General features: G+C 56.7%; 1 long non-coding RNA gene across 2 annotated transcripts; it reads left to right on the top strand.

Moving 5' to 3' along the window:
• Positions 1-404: 404 nt before the first annotated feature.
• On the top strand, positions 405-6083 carry LOC110345088 (uncharacterized). 2 transcript variants are annotated; one of them, XR_002388155.2, is made up of 4 exons: positions 405-529; positions 1174-1345; positions 2109-2454; positions 5860-6083. It is a non-coding gene; the product is annotated as an uncharacterized LOC110345088 (long non-coding RNA). The 2 variants fall into 2 exon arrangements; XR_015450230.1 differs by having other exon boundaries at positions 418-529; positions 1071-1345.
• The last annotated feature ends 307 nt before the right edge of the window (positions 6084-6390 follow it).

Below are 6390 nucleotides of genomic sequence, written 5' to 3'. Positions count from 1 at the left end.
AGGGGAAGAAAAGGAGGGAAGGGAGGGAAGAGAGCTAAGGAAGGAGCGCCTACCCAACCCAGCCCTGCCACGTGAAACACATGCACCCCGAACTGCTGCACCCCGGGTCCTGGACCCACAGAGAGGCTGTGACCTCCTAGCACGCCTCACCAGCCCCCTTGCCTGATCCTTCACCAAATCTCCTCTTTCTTGGCCTTGGAGCTTCATGAAGAAGGAGGTCTGAGAGCCCCCCCATACGCATCATCCCAGAAAAGTCTAGGCCCCTTCTATTCATTGGTATTTTTTTTCCCTTTCATTCAACAAGAAATTAGTGCATGTCAGCATGTGCCAGGCACGAGCAAGGCCGGGAGGCAGGAAGAGGGGCGGCCCCAGGCTACAGGGACCAGCCAGCCCCATCCCTACCCCCTCTCCTTCTCGCCTGACTCAGCCGACAGCAGGATGGGAATAAAGGGCGCCCCACCAGCGTCCTCCAATTTCCCGCTATTCAGCTCAGACCTGAGTAGCAGCAGGCAGCCGAAAGGATTTGCAGGTATCCTGAGAGCCCTCTCATCCTCCCTTTCTTTCTCTCTCTTTTCATCTGCTTTTTCAAAATGCTCTTAATAGTGGGAAAGTTAGCATGAAAGGAGACAAAATGAGGCTTGGGAAGAATGTCTGGTGCTCAGCAATTTGTTCACCTGGGAGGTTCTTCTTCCTGCCATCTCGCTGCGGGAGGGTCCCCAGCATGTTTGTCTGTCTGTCTCTCTCTCTCTCTCTCTCTCTTTCTCTCTCTCTCTCTCTGCCCAGCAGTGGGAGAGGGGAGTGGCTGGGGGCTGGGAGAAGGGCAAGGTTGGGCTCTGGCCTCCTAGCAACAAGTAGGTCAGGACCATAGGACACTAGGGTCTACCACCACAACCCTGCTGGCATCTGTTGGAGACTCAATAGCCACAGGGAATTTTCTCCCTCCCTGAAGGCAAGAGCCTGAGGTCCACGGTGGCAGGGGATGGTGACTCCCCTGGGGGGCAGCTTCCAGGCCTTGTCCCCCCAGGTCAAGTCATCACTGTTCCTCCCTCTCACCTGCGCTGGCCACATAGAAGAGCAAGTCGGGCCGCTGCTCCAGGCTCTCCGGGGACCCCACCCAGCTCAGCTAAGTGATTCAAGAAACCCCGGCATGCCTTCATCCACGTCCCCTCCCAGCTCTCTCCCAAAACAGCCCTCTTGGCCACCTCCCGCTTCCCACATGGGCAAAGTCAGGACCACACCTGAGAAGGAGCCAATTGGAGAAGACCCACCTTGGACCCTTCCTGGAGGAGAGGCAGTTCCCTGGCTGCCAGCACAAAGGCCAGGGCTGGGCCAACGTGCCTGCAAGGTGAGAGGGCTGGTAGCAGCCACTTTCCTGGGAATCAGGGGGGTGCAAGGGCAGCAAGCCTCGGATCTCTGGAGAGTCTACACAGCTGAGTGGTCAGAGCATGCATCCTGGAGCCAGCCCGCCAGGGTTCAGACCAGATCGAATCCATTAGCTGCATCTTTGTCGTGTGATCGAGACAGCAACTGGACGTACTGAGCACCAACAGCATTGCCTCTGAATCCCTCCACCCGGTTCCGCTCAGACGTACTTAGAACAGTGCCAGGCCCACGGCAGATATGCAGTAAGGACTGCATCCCAGGTTCAGTGCTGTGACTCAGCCAGGCTTTCCTCTGTGTTCCAGGCACAGCAGCTCTGGGCCCCATTAGCAGGACTTGATGCTGGAGAGAGGGTAACTCCCCCCACACCCCTCAGAGAGCTAGGCAGGCCTAGGAGAGGAAATTCCAGGGCCTCTGGCCCAAAGCCCAGGCTCCTCCCTGGAGCAGAGGCCCATGCAGGCTGAAAAGCTAAAGGGGGCTGGGCTGCCTCCCCGGGGTCACCTCCAAACAGGACCCCGCCAGGGGCACCAGCCTCACCAGCAGTGTCTGCTGCCCAGGCTAAAGAGAAGCTCAGGAAGAGGGGCCATCTGCCCGCCAAAAGGTGGTTACAGGGCCCAAAGCTTAACAGTCCAGGAACGAGAGGTGTAGGCCCCGGCAAAGAGCATGTGGGAGCCCCTTGTACCTGCAGGACAAGCAGTTGACATGGTTTTCCCTTCTCCTCCATCAAGAGGCCTGATTTCTTCCTGGAGACTGAAGAGCCTGGGGATACAACCACAGCTCCCCTCCCCCAGAGCCACCTCACACCCACTGGCCTCCCTGCTCCCCGGAGGGCAAGGGCTGCAGGGACCCAGAGCGAGCACGAATGTGGTTTCCTCTCAGCCTCACCCCCCAGAGACTTCCGCTGGGCTGTGGCCAACCTGGGCGGAGATGTCAGCCTCCTCAGGAAGCCTCCTGCTCCGAGGGAGAGAGACAGACAAGCTGACAGTCAGTGGGGCAGGACACAAGGCCACGCCCCTTCCACCGGAGGCAGCAGGTGGGGAGACCCAGGAGAGAAGAGCGGCCGGAGAGGCTGAGGTAGAGGCTACGCGCACTAGAATACGTGTGTGCGTGCGTGTGTGTGTGTTCATGCATTTAGGTTTGCTGTATGCGCAAGTATACGATGTGCAGGTGTACAAATGTGTCCATGTGAGCATGAGTGTGTGGGTGTGCGCAAATGGACGACGAAAGCATATTGGCACAGATGGATGTGTGGTGTGCAAAAACAAACATGTTGCAAAAAGTGCATAGGTGTGTGTCTGCAAAGGCAGTGTGTGCAAGTGTGTGCGGGTGTGCAAATGGATGTGTGTAGGTGTGTGCCGATATACATGTGTGCAACTGCACTCATATTTGCACATATATGTGTGTGAGGGACCTGCAGAAAGGGAGCGGAGCAAAGCTGGGTGGAAAAAGCCCACAGTCACAGCTCTGCCCCCCAGGCCTGCCACACGGCCCCAGCGGGAGTGGAAGGGTCCCTCTTGTTTCCCGGCTCAGTACCTGGCACAGCGGGTATGCAAGGACGACTGATGCCTGTCCAGAAGACCCCTGGTCACAGATGCATCCTTCTCTCAGGATTTGGTCACTGTGCTCTCCCAACTCCAGTGTCCCTCACCTCACTAGCAGAGGCCCTTCCCTCCCCACCTCACTGTCAAGGCCAGCAGGCCCCAACCTCACCAGGAGGGAGCTCGGTGTCCTCCTCCTCCGGGCCAGGTTCACGTCACCCAGGGCCCAGGAACCAGGGGATTTCCTAACAGCTCCTGCGGGAGGGAGGGAGGGTGACGTAAGCTGTTTATCTAGTGCTCAGCCAAAGAACTTTTATCTAAATGTGGAGCCTCTGGGGACAGGCCTAGCTGGCTTATTTCCACCCAGTATCTTGGAACAGTCCAGGCTCCTGCTCCCTTTAGACTTTCTACGCATACGCAATGGCCCTGTGGGAGGATTGGCAGCACTAGATTCCTTCTCAGACTGATTCCCTGGATGGCTGGGGTTCCCAGGTGTCACAACCTGCCTGCAAAGCCCAGCCTGCCTGCAGAGGGGAGAGACCCCACACAACCGGCGGGGCACTGGACTCTGTACCTGGAGCCTTAGGCTGGAACCAGGGCTGAGCTCACTCTGCATTCTCATCCCGGAGGCCAAGGAACGCTCTGGAGATCTCCAAGAAAGGCAGCCTCATGCACTCTGCTACAGGACCCCACATTTAACTGGGAACCTTGGCACTTGGGCAGAGAGGGTCAGAGCTGGGGTCCACCTCCTCTTCTATCCAGTAGCACCTAGTAGCCTCTGTTTCTTCAACTGCATAAAGATGCCCCATTCCACGTGCCTGGCCAGGGACCTGTCCTGGAGCAGTCTTTCCCGCTGCCCTACCAATCTGGGACCGGGGCAACCCTGGCTCCCTCCCCATCCTCTCCTCCTCAAGAGCTCAGGTTCTCTCCCTGTCTTTCCTCTCTCTGACCATCCCATGTCTCGCTCTGGCTCTCCCCACTTCCCAACCTCGATCCCTTCTCCTCGTTCCAGGACCTCTTCCCCCTGACTCCAGGATCCCTGCCCCCACTTGGATCCCTGGCCCCCATACATGGGCCCTTTCCCCCTCACACCTGCATCCCTTGAATCTCCTATCTGGATCCCCTGAAATCCACACCTGGATTCCCTTGCCCCTCATAGTTGGGTCCTTTGCTTCCACCATCTGAATCTCTTGAACTCGACACCTGGATCCCTTGCCTCTCACCCCTAGATCCCCTGGCCCACATTCCTGGATCCCTTTGTCCCCTCCCTCACACACACACCCACGTCCCTTGTCCCCCACACCTGGGTCTCTTGCCTTCCAGGACTTACCTGGGACTGACTGTTCCATCTTTAGGGTGCCAGACAGACATCCTTCTCTCCTGAGTGACATTGCTGCCCGCATCCCTAGGGCAGGTGCCTCTCCTGGGGGTTTGTACTGTGCCCCAAACTTCCTCCACCTCCAGTCAATCTTGGAGGAGAAGAAGTGCCTGATGAATTGCCTGCCTCTCCCTCACCCCCTTGAGCGCAGGCCCTCATGCCAAGCGCATGGCAGATGTTGGTGAAATACACATGGAGGGCTGGGGATGTGGCCCGGGTGGTACCTGTCTGGCATGGGAGAGATCCTGGGCTCTAACCTCAGTAGCACAGAAACATACAGAGCAAGAACAGGAAAGTGATATATCTGGAATGAATAAACTTCCCCAGAGAGAGCAAAACCCCACCTCCAGGACCAGGGCCAACTGAGATATGACTGAGTACCTTCAAAATGGCCGGGAGGAGAAGGCCTGTGGCCCCCACCCTGCCCCCAGGCTGCAGCTCCTGTCCTCCAGTCCCTGCCACCTCAGCCAGCCACTCACACCCCAAAGCAGCCCCCGGCTCACAGCTCTGCCACAGTGTAATTTGGTTCCTCAGCTGTTGCCATGGAGACCAGCCAGCAGTCAGCTCCATGCCCTCCCACTGCAGGGCCCAGGCAGAGCAAAGGTGCAGCCAGCTATGCTCAGAGAGACACCCCCCCCAAGCAGGGGGGAACATGTGGCTCTGCACCCACATAATCCAGGGCTGGTCCCCACCTACACTCCTCTCATCCCATAGCTGGTGACTCGAGGCCAGCTACTTCACCTCCCCAGGCCTCCTGGGACCGCAACTTTCAGCGGGATGAAATGACCCCATGTAAGGCGTGAGACTGTCACTATGTCACTTGCTGACATAGTGTTGACCTCTGGGTTAGCTTCCTGGGAACTGCTGTAAGGGGTTTTGTCCCCAACCTTTGTGTCCAATTTCCTCCATTCCACCCCATCTAAGATGGCCTGGAGGAAGGAAGGGAGAGAGTGATTTCATGTGACATCTGAAAACAAAGAAGACGCTACAGGGCCGCTAATCAAATGTCGAGTGGGGCCTGGCTCTGTGGCCCCTGATGGTGGCTGTTACCTGGCCACTTCCTGTAAGAAACTAATCCACCATGGTGGGGGCAAGCCTGCAGGTGAAGGGTCTAGGTGAACTCATGTATGCAGGGCAGTGGCTGGGTCTTACTGGGTTGGGGCAAGGGTCCTATCTCCTTATGCCTCAAGTGGCTGTTTCTGGGGATGGCTAAACACCCCCAGGACCACTGGGTTCCTGGGACAGGAGCACGTCAGGATGCTATCACCTGCCCTAGGCACCAAGAAGTCAGCTCCACCTCTCCACTGCCAGCCCAGATCCTGGTGGCACTGACCACCTGAGTCTCAAGTAGGCCTGGGCCCTGATCAAAACACACACACACCCCCTCTTCTCCCAAGCACCTCACCCCAGCTGTCAGGCGGGGGAGCTTGGCTGTGTTGCAGTTAGAGAACCTGTGACTTATAAGCTAGTCAGCTATAATAGTGATGCTGCATAACAAGCATTTCCAGAAATCCTAGACTTGGAACAACAGTGATAGGCTTTCTTTCCTCTCTGTGGGTACAGGTCAGCAGCCACTTGGCTCTGGAAGCAGCTGCAGATGTGTGGCCACACCAGCACCAGGGGACCCTATTCTGCATCTATGCTGGGCTGGAAGACTGCAAAACCACTTGGCAGAAGACATAAATGAGAAATCCTGTACCAAGTAAGGATGAAAAGAAGAATTGGAAACAAGTATGCAATCGGCCACCAACTATCGAATGGAAGCAATAAAAAAGAACTCAACCAGGGCCGGGGATTTAGCCCAATGGTTCTGCCGCCTGCCTTGCAAGTGCAAGGATCCAAGTTCGATCCCTGGTACCAAAAAAAAATTGTTTGTGCAAAAAGAACTCAACCCTACCCATGCTCATGCCTACACACTCTCGCACACCTTCCCTCTCTCTCCCTCAGAGGGACTCAGTTCCAAGGTGTGAATACACCAAGTCTGCCCTCCTCAGGGCTGCCGTGCATGTCAGATGAGAAGATGCAGGGATGGTGCCTGCAGACGTGAACACACTCCACGCATGTGGATGAAGTATCACTTGACCCCAATTCTTC

This window comes from Heterocephalus glaber, unplaced genomic scaffold (assembly GCF_053883595.1).
Source record: "Heterocephalus glaber isolate CG9 unplaced genomic scaffold, H.glaber_assembly_v1.0 deba00000937, whole genome shotgun sequence".
NCBI lineage: Eukaryota > Metazoa > Chordata > Mammalia > Rodentia > Bathyergidae > Heterocephalus > Heterocephalus glaber.
The sequence above is the reverse complement of the archived record's forward strand: the minus strand, read 5'-3'. Positions and strand labels throughout refer to the sequence as shown.